General features: G+C 42.4%; 2 long non-coding RNA genes and 1 pseudogene across 3 annotated transcripts in view; 2 read left to right on the plus strand and 1 right to left on the minus strand.

Moving 5' to 3' along the window:
* The first annotated feature begins 4,289 nt into the window (after positions 1–4,289).
* The window catches only part of LOC309712019 (sodium/glucose cotransporter 1-like), a 31,436-nt pseudogene continuing 11,851 nt past the window's right edge, over positions 4,290–23,874 (plus strand). The window contains exons 1-8 of the transcript XR_014280903.1: positions 4,290–4,302; positions 6,186–6,239; positions 6,309–6,516; positions 21,681–21,816; positions 21,932–22,039; positions 22,123–22,273; positions 22,349–22,517; positions 23,314–23,529. The product of XR_014280903.1 is annotated as a sodium/glucose cotransporter 1-like (transcript). The remainder of the gene's footprint in view (positions 4,303–6,185; positions 6,240–6,308; positions 6,517–21,680; positions 21,817–21,931; positions 22,040–22,122; positions 22,274–22,348; positions 22,518–23,313; positions 23,530–23,874) is intronic.
* Positions 6,726–7,786, minus strand: LOC309710692. Its single transcript, XR_014277779.1, has 2 exons — positions 7,537–7,786; positions 6,726–7,462 (listed from the first exon to the last, which is right to left on the minus strand). It is a non-coding gene; the product is annotated as an uncharacterized lncRNA (long non-coding RNA).
* On the plus strand, positions 13,667–14,504 carry LOC309710694. Its single transcript, XR_014277780.1, has 2 exons — positions 13,667–14,266; positions 14,449–14,504. It is a non-coding gene; the product is annotated as an uncharacterized lncRNA (long non-coding RNA).

A 23,874-nucleotide genomic window follows, 5' to 3' on the forward strand; every position in this document is an offset into this window, starting at 1 on the left:
AATACAACAAAATAAAACTAGTACTGGTACCGAAAAAAAGAAAATTTATTCATAACACAGGTGAAAAGACCCAGGAAAACCAAGTAAACGATAAAACGATAGCAAAATAACGCTGAAAACCGATAAAAACCCTGAAAACCATACATTTCACACCCGAGCCTCAACTCTCGCGGCCCGGTACCAAACGACTCACGGACCGGTACCGGTCCGAGGCCCGGGGATTGGGGACTGCTGACTTAGATCACCTGGCTTCCCCTTTCTGATGCTCGAATTGATCTTCTGTATTTTTCTTGACCATGTCTACCTTAATGGACTGAGTTGCTGGATGTGAATGGCTGATTGGATATTTGCTTTAATGAGCAGCTGACCAGGTGTACCTAAGAAAGCATCCAGTGAGTGTATATTGCAGTTTGATGCCTTTAAAAATATTTTTTCACATCATCAAAACTAAGTAGTAATTCTATTTTCTTTTCTCTTTTCTAAAACTAACTATTATAGGCAGCTTTAAGGCATATTATTTATTTATTTGTTACATATTATTAAGGCAGTGTCTCACAGTAATGCTTGTATTTTGTCAGTTCTTTTGTGTTGGCATACGTCTTCTTCAGGATTATATTTCTCCCATTTTCCTAATAATAGGAGATAAGGTAAAGATCAGTTAGAGACAGTATCTGTAAATAATGTGAGATTTGTACAGCCACAATGTTTACACCATACGAGAATTAACCAGCTTTCACAACTTCTAGGCACACAGCACTGAACACCGTGGGTGTCCCATTGGGATCATCACTTATTTGGAAACATTTCTATTGTTGTTTGGGCTACACTCAGAGTAGCGCATATTTGGAGCTTATTTTTTTCATATTTGGATTTTCAATTTTCTTGTTTCCATCAGTTGCATGGTTTTTCTTAGGTTGCAGCCCACTTTGTTCTCAGAGTCACCACACAATAGGGCTCTCTGCAGACACCAGCGACACAGAGATATGCTCATAAGGCATCACATCTGCATTGAGCGCTGGAGATCACAGTTTATTTACCCAAGACTATTTTTTCACACTAGACTCACCCTCCCACAAATGATTGCTTTTTGGCACTATTCAGTAGTGTCTGTTTGTAGTCTTGCAGCACACTGATAGGATCATCTTTTGTGCTTAAAATACCAAGATGTCCCTGCCACGTTATAGATTGAGTCTTGGTGAACAGAAGCCGAGAGACATAAAACTACAAAGAAAACATTACCCCATCTGGAGACTTTTGATGGTTGAAGTCTCTGCTTGTGTTTTAAAATCAGGACCAAATTCAGCGCATGCAACTGAGCCTTAATCCCCAAAGAGCATGGCCTCATTCCAGTGATTGATTCTCATTCAAATGAATATTGATTGTCCTCATTCAGAGAGTTCAAGCAGCCATTTGTAACAGTAACAGTCTGATATCTCCTCCTCTATTCCTCTTCCTCTCGCTGTCCTGGCTGTATTCAGTATCAGTAGGATACTGTGGTGTAATAGTTACAAAAGCCTACAGACAAGGTTCAAGGTAAATAATAGTTTTTTTTATCAGAGCTCATAAATATAATCGGTATCATAACCATATAGTATTATAATCATTGTCATCATGCCAGCCTTACCAGGCCATTACTGCCAGAGCTGTCCAGGGTACTCTAGTGTTTAGCTCATCATTACCTAACACCCTAATCTAATAGATAGACAGAGCAACCTTTTTCTCTAAAGCTCACTCTGCAGGGCACAATCCCTCACGTACTGCTGAAGCTTTAAGGCACACAGCGGTCTCTCTTAATTTGATGCTAGCAAACATCTCAGCTCCTGTTACTCTGACAAACTGCAGCCTGCATGGCAGACAGATTGTCCTAAATACAGGTGTTACTTTCTTAAGTTTGGCAACATTTGATTTTTGCGTCATCGTTGACCACAAGTTTGGTGATTTTTATTCCATTTTCAAAGTGATGTGTCTCTGTTTACATTTCTTGTGTTGTGCTAAATCAGTTATTGCCTAATTGAGCCAGCAGTCTCTGATGTATATAATAAAGAAACCTATGGAGCAACAAAGTGTATTTGTTTTTTTTGTACACCTATCTTGGCTTTAAAATACAAATATACCTGAGATACCCAATAACAGTCATTAGTTTTCCCTATTCGCACTTTGCTCCTCTCAGATGGTTAATGCATATCACTCTTCAATTAGTTTCATTTTTGCATGCTGCAGTCTGGTGTTGGTTCTCATGCTGACAAAGAAATGTTTGCTTATCATAACAGGAAATTGTCATGCTCTGTGGCGACCACTGGGTTGTGCAGCGTTCCATCTGTACCATGTAATTTTTGCTGGCAGTCTTTAAGTGTACCACATGCACCTGTTTCCTGTCATTCTGTATTTGTAGTGGTTGTACAAATGTACCTAACACAGTGCCCCTTCGACCATGGTACATGTCGTCACGCCCTCATCTTGTTGAATTCAGTTGGGAAAATCCAAAGTTAGCTGCGAAGATTAGACCAGGTCAGCTGATCATAGCCTGTATGCAAATAAAATATAACAAGTCATTATGTGACTACTTTCTAATTAAATATTTTCCTCACACTGCACCGGTACACCCGATCTTAGGTTGGGTTCCCCCACCTCCCAAATCCCACTTTAACTACTGACCCCTTTTTCCCCTAAAAAATTTTTTTTATCAGATCATAAATATGAGTAAAAATTGGGCAATGTATGTGTTTTAACAAAAATTAAACATTTTTAGTTTGACAAATTTCCTTAATATATATTATATATATAATATATTCTAAAATTGAGGCGTGAACCCAATAAAATATGGAATAACAAGTTTGCTTGTATGTTTTTTCAGAGAAAATAAACAAATTATAGTTTGGTGCTATTTTGCAGATATTTATTCCACTTAAATTCAGCTTTGATCCTCTGTTGTTGTTAATGATTGGTTAAAAGAAACTGTGGTGTGTGGGGCGTGAACCTTTTCCAGTTTCCCAAGTTTGAGAAGCAATGCTCTAATGGTTTCTCCTTTGCTCGCTCCTCGTGGAGCTGGCAGTAAAAGAATACTATAACCTTGGACATAGATCTCACCATAATGATGATAGATAAAGTGCCAAACAGAAATTTACTGGTTGGAAGGAGTACAGAAGCACTCGAACAAGTAAGTGTGAGACGTATGTTAGTGCAAGAAATCCTGTGCAGGCTACAATATGTGCCTTTAGAGGTGGTAAGCAGAAGAGTCTAAAAAGAGTAAAGTATTTGCCACAGCAACACTTTTAGGAACAACTAATACAGTTTTTGCCCTATCCAAGCTTTTTGAGCCAATTCAAATGAAAAATTACCTTTTTTTTTAAATGTTACAATTTCCCACTTACAACATTTGATTGCAATAAAATAAAATTTCTGTTTTTATCTCCATTTTATTTTTTAAATTCAGTTGAAAACATCATCCTTGAATAAAGTAATCACTGGTTTAAGCTTCAACTTAAACTGTTTATATATTTGGTTGGTTATTGTTCAGTTCCTTAGGAGTTAGTTCATTTGCGTTATAATTACAGAGGATTATAATTAGCACATTTAAAGTTTCTGAAGATGCCAACAACCACTGCTAATTTGCCTGTGTATATAAAAAGCATAGCTACATTAAATCCCCACTGCTTCTTTAAGGAAATGAGTGTAGCTCTGCTGAGTAAACATTTGCTTTCTATATGGCTGTATTTATTGCTTTAAAAACAATAAAACCTCTGCTGAACAAATGGCAACTACAATAATGACTTTATTGTGCTGATGTCATGAAAGATTTTGATGAATCATGCAACAGTGTAATGCAGGAGGCCACACCTACATCGCTATCAATTACAGCACCATTTGAAAGTTTCAAGCATCACAGGTGGGAGCAGAGCCTTGAACACTAATCTATGGTTTGTCAATCCGGTGGCAGTTCCTCATCTGTACGAGCTTAGAGCCATCTGGTTTAGAAAATTGTTACTGCAGAGACACCTATTGGCTGCTGACAGTATTAGCTTCTTTATTTAGCTCACTATAGTTTTAATGCAGATTTACAATATACATTCATCCATTTACTTTGTGAAAATAATATATATATAAAAAAAGTAAAAGCTGTGATTTATTGATGTACAGAATTCAATTTGAGGTATTTGGTGGTTAAGGCCCAGCACAGCAGAATGGAATCCCAGCGGTGATAAGGATCGGGGCATTACCCTGTAGACACGGGTGGTGGAGATGAAGATGAAGGCTTGAACTGGGTTGCACAAAGGCGACTGCAAGGAAAAATGAAGATGAGCGGTGAGATTTAAAGTATGGAGTGAAGGCTGATTGGCCTGAAGAAGGCAAGCAGAAAGCTGATTGGGCTAGACCTGTGGTGTCACAATCAGCTTGAGAGTGTGGGAAAGTGGAAATGATGTAAAGCTTAGATTAGCCAGAAGCGTAAGCTTCATGTAAAACTGAGGTCATTGTAATCACCTCTAAACATTGACTTAATACTTACATTGGTATGACATATACGTATGTATGTACAAATATGTAGGGACTGCTTTCTTGCATTTGCCCAATATAAAATTAGAAAAATCCTATATTAGAGTGATGCTAAAAACTCTCCGCATCCCCAGCTGATCCAGGCAGACGGCTGCCCCTTCCTGAGTGTCAGGGTTCCTGGGTCAGTGACCCAGTGTTTTGCAGTTTTGTTCATGTTCAGGTTATTTTGCCACTTCCATGTGCTCACTTCCTGCTTTTCCTGTGTCAGCTCGTCTTGTGTCATTAGCCAGATTATGTTCAGCTGTGTACTCACTGGTCTCTCATTATCATCCTCATCAGTCTGTGTATTTAAGCCCTCTGTTTCTACTTGTTCACTGTCGTGTCATTGATGTTACGTTGTCCTTCCCGTGTGTTCCCTCAGTTCAGTCAGCCGTTCAGTTGTCTAGCCAGTCAGTGTCCGTTCACCCACTCCCTATAATAAACCTTCACCTACCTGCCAGTCCTGCGTTTGGGTTCCTTCTTCCTCGCCTCCACACAACGCCTGACACTGAGCCTGGTTCTGCCATCGGTTTCTTCCTGTTAAAAGAGGGTTTTTCCTTACCACTGTCATCAAGTGCTTGCTAAGAGGGCTGGCCATTTGCCAACAAACGATTGTTGGTGTTTTCTCTGTATTATTGTAAGGTCTTTACTTTATAATATAAATCTCAAATTTAATGGACTTGAATTACTTCTTGTATGTTTGTGTGTTTCAGGCTCTTGTTGTGGTTGTAATTCTGTAATGGATCTTTGTGCCCATCTACATTAAAGCTGGGGTAAACAGAACTCTAAGGCTGCATATTGACCTGAAAGATCCTCAAAATCTATTCATTTCCACTACCCAAATGACATAAATGACTACTATGTCTGACAACACTTTGAGTAATGACAAAAATCTCATGCTTTGTGGATGTATTTAAATCATCACCTGAATACCTGAATACTTCAGATGAGGTTTGGAGGACATGGCATTCGCATTTATATCTCTGTTCTCTCCCTTGTCTTGTATATCTTCACCAGAATTTCAGTAAGTGCCTCCAAAAGCAGCAGAAAATATTTACATTATACCTGTTTTCGATGGTCCTAAATGAAATCCTACACTTTTTTTCTCCCAATTCAGGCAGATATTTTTTCTGGTACAACTTTTGTCCAACAGGCCCTTGGGCCTTGGTTTTTCACTTCTAGCAGTTACTGCACTATATACTGTCAAAGGTTTGTACACAGGAAAAATTTCCTTTCTTTTCTATGGAACTCACAGATATTTTCCTAGAAAACTACAGTGTCATAGTACAATAACAAGTGTTATCGTACTTGAGAAGACTATGCCCAGTCATGGCACGATAATACTTGTTATCATACCATGACTGGACATAAAGTCTTCACAAGGCCATGTGACTACACATGGTGATTTAGAAACACATCACACACACACACACACACACACTCTCTGTCTTTCTTCACTGCTGGTTTAAATGTGCTGACTTGTTGTAGTCAATTGCCCGTGGACTATGATAACCATGAATTGGCCTTATGTTGCTTTGTAGTAACAACACATCCACAATTGAAAATTTTACAGAAGGAGTAGTTACATAATTACAATATGTGTGTTTCCAATAAATAAATAATACATTTTATCCAAGGTGGACTGATCTAAACAGACACTTTACAGACCATCATCGTGGTTATTGGATCATTCATTTTCATGGGCTTTGGTAATATTTTACTTACAATTTATTTGTTGGACAGTTTAAAAAAAGGTGGGTGGTGGTGATTCTCCTCAGCTTTCCATGAAGTGAAGGGCAATGAAAACTTCAAGAGACTCTAGATGCAAGCTGTCCCTCAATCAAGGGTAACATCAGTGCAAACTGCTATCAGCCCCTGCCAGACTCCTTCCATATCTTCAGGGATCCAGTTACAGGAGACCTCCCATTGCCTGGCATGGTGATCGGACTCATTATTTAGGCTACCTGGTACTGGTGTACTGATCAGGTGTGTGCTGGTGTAGTTCTTCTTCCCACCAGCAAGAGTCGCTACAGTTCTTTCATGTGTGGCGAGACGAGGTTGGGATATAAAGTAAATACTCTTTGCAGTTTTAAAAAGACAACGCCACCCTGGGAATTTCACCCAGAGAATACTGAAAGTAACACTAAATCACCAGAAAGGCACTTAGGTTCGCTATACTCAGTCCAGAGACGAGGTTCAATGATCAACAAATTCACAATTTATTAATAATTATTTAAAACACCATATAAAAGCACAATCATAAATATTCAAGTACAAATATGCTTAAAAAGGTATTCAGAGCTGAGGCTTACCAGTGGAGGGGCAGGGATGCCACACACAACTAAAGAAAGAAAACACACCAAAACACAAGTGCAACACACTATCACACACTCACACTAATAAACTAGACAAGGCAGGTGTGTACACTCAAGGCATCCCACCACCAAGGCACCCTAGTCTCCTCCACGTCGGCACTCCGCATCTGAATAAAAGAAACAAAGAAAATGTTAATATATTACAACAAACTAATGTGTAGCACCGGGGGATAACCCAACTGCAGGACCACACTGGTGATCCACAGCTAGAAAAAGGGCCTCCCACCAGTGGTGTAACAGAAATCCAAACTACAAATCAAAAGCAATAAAACAACATACAATCTGGATAAAACTCTAAAATCTGGAGCAAACGGAATCGCCGTACTGCTCCAACTTGCCGTCCACACGACGATAAGTTAACAGTCAATCAATATGCACGCCAGCTGACTCCGATAACCGGCATGCATATGGCCGTTGTCCACGCCGACGTCCACTGTAAAAGCTGACAGCAGCAGGGAAAGAATTCTCACAACGGGAACAGACGGTAAAAGCACAGCAAGGCAAAACAGCAGCACTTCAGTTCGCGTAGCTTGGCGCAAAACTAAGGCCCACACTTCCTGCGAAACATAATAAATAATTACTATAAAAGAACAATAGAAGGCAGAGAGCGTAACAAAAGTTGATTACGTACCAAATAAGCCGGGTCACAGAACGTAAGCAGAATAGCTCAGAGGAGGCTTCTATAGCTACGACCAGCCGCGATGGAGACTTTAGAGGAGTAACCCACAAACGATCTCTACCACACCGAGGAAGTCAGGTGACCAAAAAGGAGATCACAGGCAAGCGATGCAGAGACACTCAAATGGCCACTATTTATACCAGCGCCCCCTAATGGGCCAGGCTGAAAGTGGGTTGGACCGAGGGATAACATTCATCCTGCCACACATGCCAAGATTTGTTTGTTATTAGCTGTAGAGTTAGTAATGCAGCACACTTTGAGAAAAGACTGACTCAGCATGTTGTTCAGATAAACATCTGCATCCATCCTCTTCGTTGTTTTACAGAAAGCATCGCTTGTGAGTATTTAAGTTGAACAAGAGTTAATGCAACTATATTTGCTATTATTTATGCACTTTTATGGTTAAAGGTGTACTGTATTCAGATTTACTTTCTTTCCAATGTTAGCTAGTTTAGCCAACTGATTTGCATTATCGTGTGAATATATAGGCTGAATATTGCTTATTTCTTCTGTTTGTAGTTTCACTCTGTTGATAATTGAAGGCAGCGTCAATAAAAGGGACGATACACCTGTCAGTTGTCGAGGAGTTTATCTATCTGCATAACTGTATCCAGTGTAGCAGTGAGGGCAGAATAGTGAAAAAGCGTCCTTCTACAAGACAACCTTTGGATGTTACGTCAACTCAGCTACATCAACCATGTCTGAAGCAAGACAAGATAAAGCATCATCTGTCCGTTCAGAGAAATCATATGGGTCAAAAGGTACAAGTAGGTCATCTGCCAGTATGGCCGCCCTAAACGCTCGAGCCAAAGCTGAAGCAGCACGCAAAAGAGCCGAATATGCTAAAAAGGAAATCGAAATGCAAGTTAAGAAAGCAGAGCTTAAAGTAGAGGAAACACGTCTAGAGGCCACATTACAAGCCCTCCAACAAGAACGTGACGCGGAAGCGGCACACGCCGAAGCAATAGTTTTTGAAACAGCAGTCAATGATCTTGAAGAAGAACACGTGAGTGTACCTCAAAGGGTTGACACTTTGGAACGCACCTTTAACTATGTGAAAGACCAGCTCATCATCAAAGACAGCACAAGCCCAATTGGCCATACCGAGTATAATTCAATGCCTGCACCAAATGTTACATTCCTCACGCCAAAACAAGAGCCAACCAGGTCGGACACCTTAAAGGAATATGTCCTTCAACCTCTGAGTACTGACAAAGGAGAAAACGTTTCCCAGTCTCCGAAATTAATGCAGAAAATGTCACCAGGTACTTCACCGAGATTTGAACATAAGGTGAGCATGCAACAAGGAAACATTTCTGACATAGCCAGGTTTCTTGCAAGACGCGACTTACTCACCGGTGGCCTCCGAAGGTTCAGTGACAAGGCAGGAGATTACTGGGGATGGAAATCTTCGTTTGAGAATGCAATTTGTGACTTAAACCTAACGGCCAGTGAGGAACTGGATTTGCTGATTAAATGGCTTGGCACAGAATCAGTGCAATATGCATATCGTTTAAGAGCTGTGCATATTAACAATCCCTCTGAAGGACTTGCTAAGGTGTGGGAAAGATTAAATGAGTGCTACGGCTCCCCCGAAGCTATAGAGAACGCACTGCTCGACAGATTGGACCGTTTCCCAAAAATCTCATACAAAGATCCACAACTGTTGAGAGAACTACAGGACCTGCTCCTAGAGATAGATGCCGCAAAGAGTGAAGGTTACATTCCAGGTCTACTCTACCTCGATACAGCGAGAGGCATTAATCCAGTGGTGGAAAAACTCCCCTATGCTATGCAAGAAAAATGGATGAACTATGGTTCTAAATACAAAAAGGACCATTGTGTGTCATTTCCACCATTCTCTGCATTTGTGGCCTTCATCAGTAGAGAAGCAAAAATGCGCAACGACCCCAGCTTTAGGCAGTCTGTGCCGCCTCCTCCTGCCCTTTCAAAGACGAATAAACTTTACGAAAAACAGGCTAAAAGAGAACCTATCTCAGTCAGAACCGAAGTTGTCAGTACGGAGCCGAAATCAACTCCTACAAACATTGAGGACCCAAATAAGGAATGTCCTATCCACAAAAGACCTCATGCTCTCAAAAAATGCAGAGCATTCAGGGAAATGCCACTGGAGGAGCGAAAGGCCTATCTCAAGAAAAACATGATATGCTTCAGATGCTGTGCTTCTACAAACCACCAGGCAAAGACATGCAAGTCAGAAATACATTGTACAGAATGTGATTCAAAATTACACATTACAGCTCTTCATCCGGGACTGGCATCAACGACTACTGCGACAGCTACTATTGCAGAGTCGGTAACAGTTGACGGCGGGGAGCGCAATGCAGCACGGCCCACAGCTATCTCGACATGCACACAAGTATGTGGAAGTGAATTTGAAAGTCACTCATGTGCCAAGATCTGCCTTGTGTTCATTTACCCAAAGAACTCACCTGAAAAGAAACTTAAGGCCTATGCCATCCTAGACGACCAAAGCAACAGGTCACTCGCAAAATCATCGGTTTTTGACACATTTGGCATCACAAGAAACTCATTTCCATATAAATTGAGAACCTGTGCTGGATTGGAGGAAGTGACAGGGAGGAGAGCTTTTAACTTCATTGTGGAATCGGCAGATTGCACGTCACGTCTTGAGCTCCAGACACTTATCGAGTGTGATATGCTACCCGACAATCGCAGTGAGATTCCCACAGCTGAAGCTGCTCGAAACCACACCCACCTTCAGGAAATCGCAACCGAAATCCCGGCTCTTGACCAGAGTGCTCAGATCCTGCTGCTCATTGGAAGGGACGTTATTCAAGCACACAAAGTTCTCGACCAGCGCAATGGACCTCCAAATGCGCCATTTGCACAGAAGCTAGCTCTTGGATGGGTGATCATTGGCAACGTTTGCCTGGGTGGAGCTCACAAACCCGTGCGTGCTAACATTTTCAAAACGAACATCTTAGACAATGGTCGTCCAAGTCACTTCCTTCCATGCAAAAATGCCATTCAGGTAAAGGAAAGTTTCAACTCGCAAGGCTACAACAAGGTCAACACCCCAATGCGAAGAAAGCACTCTTCGATTGGAGAAACAGTTTTCAAACAAACAAGTTTGGACGAGAGCCTCGGCTACTCACAGGAGGAAAGGGCCTTTTTACAGATAATGGATAAGGAAGTCTACCAGGACAGTGCTAACAGTTGGGTCGCGCCACTACCTTTTCGTTCACCCAGGCCACGGCTGCCGAACAATAAGCGGCAGGCTATGCAACGCCTTACATCAGTACGCCACATGCTGAACAAACGCCCTCAGGTAAAAGGTCAGTTTACAGACTTTATGCAAACTTTGTTTGACAATGGCCACGCTGAGATAGTGCCACCACTCACTAAAGAAGAAGAGTGCTGGTACCTCCCCTTCTTCGGCGTGTACCACCCGCGCAAACCGGAACAAATACGCATTGTCTTCGACTCAAGCGCACAACACAATGGAGTATCCCTCAACGATGTTCTTCTTACTGGGCCCAACCTCAACAATAGCTTGTTGGGTGTGTTGATGCGACTCCGTGAAGAAAAGGTGGCAGTCACAGCCGATATCAAACAAATGTTCCATTGCTTCGTGGTCAGGGAGGACCACCGGAACTTTTTGAGATTCCTCTGGCACCAAAACAATGACATGGATCAACCGATCGTGGAATACAGAATGACTGTACATGTCTTTGGCAACAGCCCGTCGCCCGCGGTTGCAACTTACGGACTCAGAAGGGCATCAGAGGACCGAGACAAGCAAGACATCACTACACAACATCTGGTGGAACGACATTTTTACGTAGATGATTGTCTTGCCTCCTTCCAATCAAGTACTGATGCCACTGTTGTTATGCAAAACGCTCAAGACACTATGGCTTCATCTAATCTGAGGCTACACAAGATTGCATCCAATGACATGGACGTAATGAAGGCATTCCACAAAAACGATCTAGCCAAAGGTCTAAAAGACCTCGACCTAGGAGCTGACATTCCACCTATGCAAAGAAGCCTTGGAATAAGCTGGGACATTGCAACAGACAAATTCACGTTTCAAGTGTCCACTGCTGAGAAGCCCTATACCCGCAGAGGAGTACTTTCAGTTGTCAACAGTCTGTTTGACCCTCTCGGGTTTGCAGCTCCGGTCAGCATCAAAGGCAGAGCTCTCCTTAGAGAACTTTCCACAGACATATGTCAATGGGATGATCCACTCCCAGAAAAGTTGCTCCAAGAGTGGAGTGCATGGAAAGAGTCCCTGAAACTTCTCGAAGAAGTCAGAATACCGAGAATGTACACCTCTATATCCTTCAATGGTGCAGAAAAAAGGGAGTTCTGTATATTCTGTGACGCGTCTACAAAGGCAATCGCTGCAGTAGCCTATGTCAAGCTAACAGACTCAGAAGGCAACAATGAACTGGGATTCATGTTTGGCAAAGCAAAACTCACACCGCAGCAAGAAATAACAATCCCCAGGCTCGAGCTATGTGCAGCTGTTCTTGCTGTCGAGATTGCTGACATTATCACAGAGGAAATTGATGTTCCCTTCCATTCTACAAGATTTTTCACAGACAGCAGAGTGGTACTTGGATACATACAGAATGAATCCAGACGATTCTACGTCTATGTATGCAATCGCGTACAGAGGATTCGAAAATCGTCCAACCCAGAGCAGTGGAACTGCGTTCCAACAGAGCTTAACCCGGCCGACATAGCTTCAAGATCAATCCCAGCTAGTGCACTCTCATCAAGCACATGGCTCAAAGGACCAGATTACCTACTGAGAGCAACTCCTGAAGTGACTAAACATACCTTTGAACTAGTCAATCCTGAATCAGATCCTGAGATCCGTCCAACAGTGACATCACTTTCAACCAATGTCGTGGCTTCTTTCCTCGAAACGAGACGATTTGCGTCTTTCTCTACTTGGGGGTCACTGTTGAGAGCAATAGCAAGGCTCATTCATATTGCAAGGTGTTACAGGAATAGCACTCCCCCAAAAGGGTGTCATGGCTGGCATATCTGCAAAAGTCTTAGTCCAGAAGATTACAGTAAGGCAAAGAGCGTTGTTCTGAGTGGTCTTCAACACGAGGTTTACCCTGACATCTTCACATGTCTTCAAGCCCAAAAAGACATTCCAAAACAGAGCCTTCTCAGAAAACTCTCTCCTTTCAAAGACAATGCAGACTGTCTCAGGGTTGGTGGTCGCCTTTCACAAGCCAGCATGGAAAGCGACGAAGCACACCCCATTATCATCCCAGGCAACCACCATTTAACTACTTTACTAATCCGACACTACCACCAACAGGTGCAGCACCAGGGGCGCCATTTCACAGAGGGAGCCATGAGATCCGCTGGCTTCTGGATTGTTGGTGGGAAACGGAGCATCAGTTCAGTCATCCACCACTGTGTAATTTGCCGCAAGCTCAGGTGGAACACAGAAACGCAAAAAATGTCAGACTTACCCATCGATCGTGTGACAGTCTGCCCCCCGTTCACTTACGTCGGAGTTGACGTCTTTGGACCGTGGACAATAAGCTCTCGGAGAACAAGAGGAGGCCTTGCTAGCAGCAAACGCTGGGCCGTCATCTTCACCTGCTTGGGCATCAGGGCCATTCATGTTGAGGTCATCGAGACGATGGAGTCGTCTAGTTTTATAAATGCTCTGAGACGATTCATCTCTATCCGAGGACCAGTAAAGCAGCTGAGGTCCGACTGTGGGACCAACTTTCTGGGAGCGTGCAAGGAGCTCGGAATAACTTCAAAACACTGCGGCAACCAGGAAATTCAAGACTTTTTATCCAAGAATGAATGCACATGGATCTTCAACCCTCCTCATAGTTCTCATATGGGAGGAAGTTGGGAGCGCATGATTGGCATCGTGAAGCGCATACTGGACTCTATGCTAACTGTCAACTCAGTTTGCCTGTTGACCCATGAGGTTCTCGTTACCCTTCTAGCAGAGGTAACCGCTATTGTAAACTCTCGACCGCTACTACCAGTCTCATCAGATCCAGATTGCCCCCTTCTTCTTACGCCTGCTACCCTCCTTTCGCAGAAAACTGGATTACCACCTACACCACCCGGACACTTTGACAATAAAGATATGTTCGGACGCCAATGGAGACAAGTGCAACATCTTTCAAATGTCTTCTGGCACCGTTGGAAAACACAGTACCTGCCGACACTCCAAGAGCGAAGAAAATGGCAATCTGTGAGTCAAAACCTTCAAAAGGGAGATCTAGTTCTTCTAAAGGACAGTCGAGCTAAAAGAAACCACTGGCCCATGGGGGTGGTTGTTGAGACCTTTCCTAGCCAAGACGGACATGTCAGAAAGATTGAGGTAAAGGTCACTTCTGGAGGAATATCTAAAACCTTCTTAAGACCAGTGACAGAGACTGTACTCCTGCTGCGAAATACTAATAGAGACATTGATCCTTAAAGATGGTGATGACATCCAATAGATGTCAGACGGGGAGTGTGCTGGTGTAGTTCTTCTTCCCACCAGCAAGAGTCGCTACAGTTCTTTCATGCCAAGATTTGTTTGTTATTAGCTGTAGAGTTAGTAATGCAGCACACTTTGAGAAAAGACTGACTCAGCATGTTGTTCAGATAAACATCTGCATCCATCCTCTTCGTTGTTTTACAGAAAGCATCGCTTGTGAGTATTTAAGTTGAACAAGAGTTAATGCAACTATATTTGCTATTATTTATGCACTTTTATGGTTAAAGGTGTACTGTATTCAGATTTACTTTCTTTCCAATGTTAGCTAGTTTAGCCAACTGATTTGCATTATCGTGTGAATATATAGGCTGAATATTGCTTATTTCTTCTGTTTGTAGTTTCACTCTGTTGATAATTGAAGGCAGCGTCAATAAAAGGGACGATACACCTGTCAGTTGTCGAGGAGTTTATCTATCTGCATAACTGTATCCAGTGTAGCAGTGAGGGCAGAATAAGGTGAGTAAAGAAATAAACAGAAACACTGGGCAGCTCAGGTGCAGTTTTTAGCAATCATTTACAGTTAGTCTGTAGTCATAACCAGAGACTCAAACAACTGATTTACAGATTAACTCATTAACATATACACATTAATGCTCCTTCATATTGATTTTTGAAGCATACTCAACAAGCAGTCTACAATGGGAGGATAACTATGCTTTTAGTTTAGTTCTCTTAGTAAGAGCCTGACGCCAATGTAATATTTTTTGTTCCATTACAGATAAAGATGAGTTGATTCATTGGTTGTGAAGGAAATTAATATTTAAAGTGGAAATCCATGACAACCAATTTTCATTTACTTACCAATCCAATCAACCATTCATGGAATAAAGCAAAACCCTCTTAGTCTCAGACTTCATCAGCCAATGCTGTGTTACTGCTGTACAGTTTTTGGTTTAAAGTCAAAATTACAAGACTAAACACACAGAAAAATGAAAAAACTCAACTGATGCAGAGTGGGAATGGATAGCTGCAAAATTAACAAGGACTTCTTTACCAAGTTTCATGAGGAACACTCAATAGCAGCTTTCTGACTTCACACAAAATTACAAAAAACAGTAAGCCATTTTCTGATGGGAAGTTTATCAACGATTGTTGGTGGGCTCTGATCTGCTAGTAAGCCCATAGAAAAAAAAAGAACAGGCAAGAACACTGAGTCATAGACAGTTTGTCGGACTTTGAAGCACGTGAAACGGAGCATGGTGCCATAGGCTTCCACACAGCTGTCAGGTGGCTAAGTCTGCGTAAAGTGCTAAAAAGAGTATGGGAGCAGAAACTCAAGCATTTTGTGAGGAGAAAGGCAATTGTATTTCAGATCTCTCATATGACAAATTATTGATGTGCACTAATAAATGAACTAAATAGCAAACTACAAGACCAGAATCTAATATGTGAATTGCACACCCTGTGATGACGTTTATGAGAATGTTGCAATTTATATCAAACCAGGTGGAGAGCAGCATTCGTACTCACATGTCAATAGTGAAAGAAATTGTACCATCCGTTGATCGCCTCAGGTGGTACTCACCCATGTTTGGAGCCTTGCATTTTAACTTTTTAAGGTGATTTGAAGACTTCAAATTAGTTAAGAGTGAAATGCACATGATTTTGTCTCCTCCACTTGCACTTTATATACTACATCCAGTGATGTTCAGCTTGAACTCACTGACCTGCAGTCTGATTCACTGCTGGCAAAGCATTTCACGTCAGTATGCTGACAAGGTGTAAAATATACACTCAAGTTTTATCCCAAACATTCATGTTTTTACACACTGGGTTATTCATAGATTAAATAAAGGATGTGTGTTAGTTACACAAACTGGTAAATGCTATTGTGACCATTTACCTCACGGCATTCACACTATAAAGATGGCCTAGGCTATAAGAAGGTTGCCAACACCCTGAAACTGAGCTGCACACGGTGGTCAAGACCATACAGCAGTTTAACAGGACAGGTTCCACTCAGAATAAACCTCGCCATGATCGATCAAAAAAGTTGAGTGCACGTGCTCAGTGTCATATCCAGAGGTTGTGTTTTGAAAATACATGTATGAATGCTGCCAGCATTGCTGCAGAGGTTGGAGATGTGGAGGGTCAGCCTGTCAGTGCTCAGACCGTACGCCATACACAGCATCACATGGCTGTCCTCCAAGAAGGAGACCTCTTCTAAAGATAATTCATAAAAAACGCCTGCAAACAGTTTGCTGAAGACAAGCAGACTAAGGACATGGATTACCTGTGGTCTGATGAGACCAAGACAAACTTATTTGGTTCAGATGGTGTCAAATAACCAGGTGAGGAGTACAAAGAGTGTGTCTTGCCTACAGTCAAGCATGGTGGTGAGATGTCATTGTTTCGGGCTGCATGAGTGCTGCTGGCACTGAGGAGCTACAGTTAATTGCAGGAACCATAAAACAGAGCATGATCCCCTCCCTTCATAAACAGGGCCACAGGACAGTATTCCAACATGAAAACAACCCTACACACACCTCCAAAAAGACCAGTGCCTTGCTGAATAAACTGAGGGTAAAGGTACTTAACTGGCCAAACATGTCTTCAGACTTAAACCCTTTTCAGCATCTCTGGGGCATCCACAAATGGAAGTTGGAGGAGCGCAAGGTCTCTAACATCCACCAGCTCCATGATGTCATCATTGAGGAGTGAAAGAGCATTGTAATGGCAACCTGTGAAGCTCTGGTGAACTCCATGCCCAACAGAGTTAAGCCAGTGTTGGAAATAATGATTGCCATACAAAATATTGACACTTTGGGCACAGTTTGAACATTTCCACTTAAAGGTGTACTCACTTATGTTGCCAGCGATTTAGACATTAAGGGTTGTATGTTCAAGTGACAAATAAAGTATGCTGAAAAGCATGAAACCATGGTCGGGTCTGTCGTACAGTGATGAATTAGAATGGATGAGATGGATGGTAACGTTTTCAGACAATTTAATTGAAATTTTTGCTGTATAAGATGTATGTATGTGTTTAAATGCTTTATTATTGCTCACTCACAACTTACATAACTTCAAATGGAGCTTTATATTCATACACAGGGAATTGCAGGTTGGGCTCCCATGAACCCCAGCTGACACGGCAGGATGTTGGGTGGACTCACCAGAGCCTCTAGCCGATGAGGAAGGCAGCTGGATGGGCTCTCCAGAGCGTCCGGCCAACGTGGAAGGTGCAGTCTCTGCAAAGTGTGCTCACTCTGAATAAACTGGCTTGGGTGCATAACAGTCCATAGGGGAGGCCTCAGTCTTTGCAGGTGCCAAGAAGGGGCCCAAGTTACAGTTTGTGACATTTGTATTTACAGACAGCTTAGAACCCAGCTGTGAAACACATGGCTTGGACTGTTCATGAATAGTGAACAGTATCGACCAGGTCCAAAAACAGACAGATAAACTGTGCTCACCTTATAGTAAGCACAGTTTGAAGAACACATTGCTGAAAAGCTGGTTCATGAACAAGGTACATGGATCTTTCCAATAACAGGCCTGAAACTAAATACTGCAGCCAGCTTTAGGTTTAGAAACATTAAACATTTTCTTATAACTCCCATTAGCAGAAATGAATGTTATTTTCAGTTGTCCCAGAGAATCTTTAATTATGACAGATTTGGCCATGCTACATGCAGTCCTATTCCCATTGTTAAACACCTCTAAACACATAGCTACAGTTCTTTCAGGCACAGGGGTTATAATCACTGGACTTAAGTCTTTAGAAACAGAGTCAGTAGAACAATAATAGTCTCTTTTACTAAGCAAATTGGAAACAAAACCCTCCTAATTCAGCTCTGATATGATGCCTGACAGGAGCTTCCATGTAGTACTGAGGCAGGTTATTGGTCGGTAGTTGGAGGGGACCGGTCCCTTCTTGGGGTCCTTGGGGATCAGGACCGTCCGACCTTTGGTTAGCCATTCTGGGTGTCTCTCGTTAACTAGCAGCTGGTTCATTTGTGCTGCCAGACGCTCGTGGAGTGCAGTCAGCTTCTTTAGCCAGTAGGCGTGAACCATGTCGGGCCCTAGTGCTGTCCAACTCTTCATACTGGAGACCCTTTCTTGGATATCTGCCACTGGTTACTGGACCCTGTTCAGGGAGGTCGCTGTGGTCTGCCCTCAGATCCACTAGCCACTGAGCATTGCCGTTATGGGTTGCGTCCTTCTCCCATATGCTCTTCCAGTATTGCTCCGTCTCCAGCCTTGGTGGTGCTGTTCTCTTATTGTTCCCTTGCCACTGAGAGTACACCTTTGCTGGTTCTGTGGAGAACAGCTGGTTTATTCTCCTGCCTTCTATCTCTCTGGTGTACCTCCTCAAGCGGCTGGCCAAGGCTGTGAGTCTTTGCTTGGCAGTTTCCAAGGCCTCAGGTATGGACAGCTTGCTGTATTTCTTATGCACCTTCTTTGTCGCACCTTTCTGCAACTCCGTTAGTTGGCTAACCTCCCTCCGTGCTACTTTGATCTTGCCCTCTACCCTCCTTCTCCATGGAGGGTACTGCCCCTTGTGGCTGTTCAACTTGTAGCCAAGCATCTCACTGATCACTGCTGCCGTATTGTAGATCAGCTTGTTAGTGTCGGTAATCGTGGTTGTAGGTATTGTCCGTAGTGCTGCATTAACATCATCTAGCAGACCTTCAGAGGGTACTTCACGTAATCTTGGTAACCGGCTACGGGGGATCCAGGTTTCAAGCTTGGCCATGATCCTATTTTTCAGGTCAGTTCCTCTCGCACTCAACGATCCTTCTCCTATCGCACTTGGGGCGATGTACCCAATCTCGGGTGGGGGTGATGATATCTTCCCCCCCCACCTGGCATCCTGACTCCTCCTTGCCGTAGCATTTGTGTTGCACCTCGTCACCTTCTTTTGAATGTTGGAACACTGAGCTACTAGTTGTTTCGCCGTCATTGTGGATGTTGGGTATCGAAGAATCCATAGGTCCCTCATCCTATTCATGTAGCCCCTTCCGCTGGGGTTACTTGCGTAGTAGCATTCCAACAACGCTCTGTTTTTATCTCTTGACCACTGATGCCTTCTTGTTCCAGTAGCCCACTTTTCGTCAGGGTGCCCTGGTTCCTCAACACCTGACGCGGACCTTGTTGATCCAGGCGACGTCCGAGCCGGCATGCCTTCATATTTATCTGTCTCGCTCATGTTTGCGGTAGGCTTGCTTAGCATAGGGGGTCTAGCCTTAGGACCCTTACTGGATACAGACGCCCCAGGCAGGAATCGAACTTGTGATCCTGTGTTGCAAAGGCATGTAGTCTAACCACTACGCTATCCAGCTGCTGTCAGTGATTTTTATATATATATATATATAAATCACTGACTTTCAGCTTGTTGAGAGATTTAAAAGTATGCAGAGAGGAGAGTAGCAAGGAGAGGGCAGGGGGAAATGATTGGACTAGAACAAGGATGTCAGGACTCAGTCTGATGTGGGAAGTGGATGTAAAGAATAGACCGAATGCCCGGGAAAGCAGGTAGATGAGTGATTATAGATCTTCCTCATTAATCGTACGTGTAAAGTCATTTCAATAACAAAAGATTATTTGAAAGAACTGAACATAATTTACAAAGATGTACTGTGTATAAGGTTGGGCTCTAGTGTGGTGGCAAAATAAAAACCTAGAAACTTGGCTTGATACAAAGTACACTACAAGGCCGAGAATCCTGCGTGGCAGCCTGAAGAACATAACAGAACATTTCATAAGCAGTGACTGGTGTTGTGGTGCTTGCGGTGCGCACTAGAGTGAGAGAGAGAGAAAAGGTGTTGGTGGGTGCATAGTTTGGGCCAGAGGTTATAGTGACTACTGAAATGAAGTGTCGGAGTGGCTTACTTGGGCAGAAAGACGTTTAGGCTCAGAGGGGGAGGCAGAGGTCCGAGTGGCTGGCAGAGGAATGACCTGAGCTTTCTAGGCCCCTGTGTGGGATGGTGATAGCAGCAGAGCAGGCAGGTAGTGCGGTTGGTGGTACTCCCTGGAGTGTGGCTGAGAATCCTGAGAGGTTTTGTGTCCAGAATCCATAAAGGTGAACCTTAGTGTTGGTGTCGTGGTGTAGCAGGCTGGTAGAGCTAGGACAGAAGATGACAAGGCAAGCATACAAGGACAGTGAAGCTGGCGATTAATACCCTCCATTAATTGGAAGAGGCAGGGAACCACACAGGTCACACCCAGCTGCTCGCACCCTCAAGCCCTTCCCCTCCAAGTCTTGAACAATTTTCTCTCATTGGTTACCTGCTAATTGCAGAGTAGGCATTTCCTTCTTAAAGTCAGGACATCAACAATTTCCATACCAGTCTTTTTATCACAATAAATCCACATCAAACAGATTAAAATGGATCCTCCCTCCAGTGTCTTTTGATTATTTTAAAAGCAACCTTCCAGGCTAAAACTATTTCCTTTAAAATGTTAACTTCTCTCACTGGAGTCTCCAATTTCAACTGGCTTCCCTGCTGCAACTGTGTCCTACAGATGTCGAGTGGAAAGCCAGTCTTGAATTTGCTATTAATGTTCATGAATGAATGAATCTAATAGAAAACTATAAGGCCAGGATCCCAGTGAACATTTTGATAGGAGGAAATATGCAGTAGGTCTCAAGCCAACTGAAGACCAGCATTCTTACTCAGATGCCATCAGTGAAAGAAACCATAGCATCAAGCGATCACCTCCACTGATGCTCTTCCGTGTTAGGAGCCCTTGAGTTTTAAAGGTGATCTGAGGACTTAAAATCACTTGAGAGTGAAATGGATCTCTTTTCACTTGCAGTGTAGATAATGCATCCAGTGATGTTCAGCTTCAACCCATTGAACTGCATTCTGATTCAGTCACAGGTTTCACCTCATAAGTTGACCAGGTGCAAGTTCCCAGCAGAAACATGCTCACTGTATGATTCAGGGTGAAAGGTCTTGTACCTGGGGAGCAGGTGTGAGCCTTCAGCCTAGAGAGAAAGATAAGCCATTCTCCTAAACTGATGAGCCAGTGCGTTGGACTCTGCAATGTGTATGACAGACTGTCAGATGTGGTTTACATGGTGTGGCTGGTCGAATAGAAAAGGGTGGTTGTGCTCCATCGTGACTGTCATGCACTCAGGGCTCCAGCACTAACCCTAGACTCTCAACCCAACTTGAGAGACCACTGAGAAATCTTCTAATCTGACTTAACGACAGTGTCACCTCCCCCAACATCTCAAAGATTTTGACACAGACATGTGGGTTGTTGGGGACAGCTAACCACCTAGGTGAGGGCTGTGTGGAGTGTGGGCGTGTCTAAATGTAATTTCCCATCATGCCTCTGAAACACTGTGTTTCATATTGAATTTAAGAAATTTATGTTTACTGTTATGTAACCTGCTGGAAGTACAGTGTTAGTATGCTTTTTAAATGCAGAATAAAAGAGCACAGCCTTTGGAGTTGTAGGGTTTACAGCAGTATTTGAAGATTCAGTGCCTCCTTGTGAGTTTCTTGCTGTCTGATTTCTCAGCTTGTTGCAATACTTCACATTGAATCTGGCTCTATGAGTAAATGTATTTTGTTGCTTACCACCACTGAATTGTACTACAATTGTTTCCTAATTGTAGGTGATTGTGCAGCGCTGCCTCTCTGCCAAGAGTCTCTCTCACGTGAAAGGAGGTTGTATCCTATGTGGATACCTGAAGATACTGCCCATGTTCCTCATGGTTTTCCCCGGGATGATTAGCAGGATCCTGTACACAGGTGAGTGTGGTGTGTGGTTTTAAGAGTCTGTTGTATGTAACTTATGTAGCAAGCTTACTGGTATATTTAAAGTTGTGATAAAATGAAATACTGTGGATTTCTGCCTTTAATCTAGATGTGGTAGCATGTGTGGATCCAGATGAATGTGAAAAACACTGTGGGACCAGGGTGGGCTGCAGCAACATTGCTTATCCGAAACTGGTCGTGGAACTCATGCCTAAAGGTTGGTGACCTTTGTCTTATTAACTTTTAATTATTGCAGATTTTTTTTATATTTCTACTTTTTAATCTGTTACTCTATTTCAGGCTTGCGAGGTCTTATGCTGTCTGTGATGCTGGCCTCTTTGATGAGCTCCCTTACCTCTATCTTCAACAGTGCCAGTACTCTCTTCACCATGGACATCTACACTAGAATTCGTCGCTCTGCTAGTGAGAAGGAACTCATGATTGCTGGCAGGTAAAACACATTTTTGCCATTGATTGCAATGAGAAAAATGATTGCATTGCATGACTGATTGCATTTTTTGTACAGAGTTTTTATCTTGGCCCTGATTGGTGTGAACATAGCATGGATTCCTATGGTGCAGGGATCCCAAAGTGGTCAACTCTTTGTCTACACTGAATCCATCACCAGTTACCTTGCCCCACCTGTTGCAGCTGTCTTCTTGCTTGCCATTTTTTGCAAACGTGTCAATGAGACTGTGAGTTGCCTCCTTCAGTGTTTGCTTGACTTTTTCATGAAATAAGAAAGAAATCTGTTCTTCACTGTCGTTTTGTGCAGTGAAAGAATCCTTCACATACCTCTGGGATTTAGTCAGGAAAATGTTATCAAGAGCAAAGCTTTTGTCATTTGTCGCTTGGGGAAAAACTGTTTTTATGCCGAGTGTTAGGGATAAATGATTAAACCAATCTGTAAGTCTGTAGAGGAAAAATAAGACAAATAGTTCATAGCTCGGCTCAGTAGATGGACTGGGAATAAAATAGAGCTGTCAGAGTGCTTCTTGGCAAAAGTAGTTATTTCCACCCACAACCACTGAAAAAGTTCAATTAATAAGTTGTTTAATCATTCCAGACATCCCAGTAGGTCCTGACCACAAAATAGTATTACACTTGGGCAAAAGTGGTAAATATTCCTTCATGAACTGTCCAACTACTTTTTGTAGACACATTTTTTATATTTTGGATCTGTACATGTACACAGGATGCATGTTAGCTAACAAGAGTTACAAATGCTGGTATGTTAATATACTGTAAGAATCATGATTCCAGCTTCCTGTTCAATATGCATCCAAATGTAGCGCTGATTCAATCTCACTTTTAGCAAGAAGCATTTATCCAAAACTATTTCTTCAAACACAATATTATATATACATATATATGTTGCTATCTATTACTATTTTACTATATTGTATTTATTTACCATTTTTAAAACCTTTAAACTTTTTAAAACTATTTCGATAAAAAGTAATATTTGTCCTTTTTTCTTTCTTTCCACAGGGTGCATTTTATGGCCTCATAATTGGGCTGTGTATGGGCTTGAGCAGGATGATTACAGAGTTTATTTATGGGACAGGTAGCTGTGCTATCCCCAGTAACTGTCCCACTATCATATGTGGAGTTCACTACCTTTACTTTGGGCTCATTCTGTTTGTCATCTCCGGCATCGTCATGCTGGCAGTGTCTCTCATGACCAAACCTATTGACGACAAACATGTAAGTTTTTAATTTAAGACACCAAAATACCAATGCACCTATAAATTGTTGTATAGAGCATGAGATTTCATGGTCATTGATCACACATCAACAGTGTTGGGTAAGTTACTTTAAAATAGTAACTTAGTTACATTACTAGTTACTTCTCTCAAAAGTAACTCAGTTACTTCAAGTTACTCGTTACTTTCAAAGTAACTAGTTACTAGGGAAAGTAACTTTGGTTTTACTCAGAATTCTCTTGTTAATGTGTTTCTTCCATAACGTTGCCAGTCTTCTAGCTTGCTTACTTGCCACAAGTGCACTGTGCCACCTACCAATAGAAAGGAAAAGATAATGTGCATATTT

Source organism: Aulonocara stuartgranti, assembly GCF_965226115.1.
Source record: "Aulonocara stuartgranti genome assembly, chromosome: 7".
NCBI classification, from domain to species: Eukaryota; Metazoa; Chordata; class Actinopteri; order Cichliformes; family Cichlidae; genus Aulonocara; species Aulonocara stuartgranti.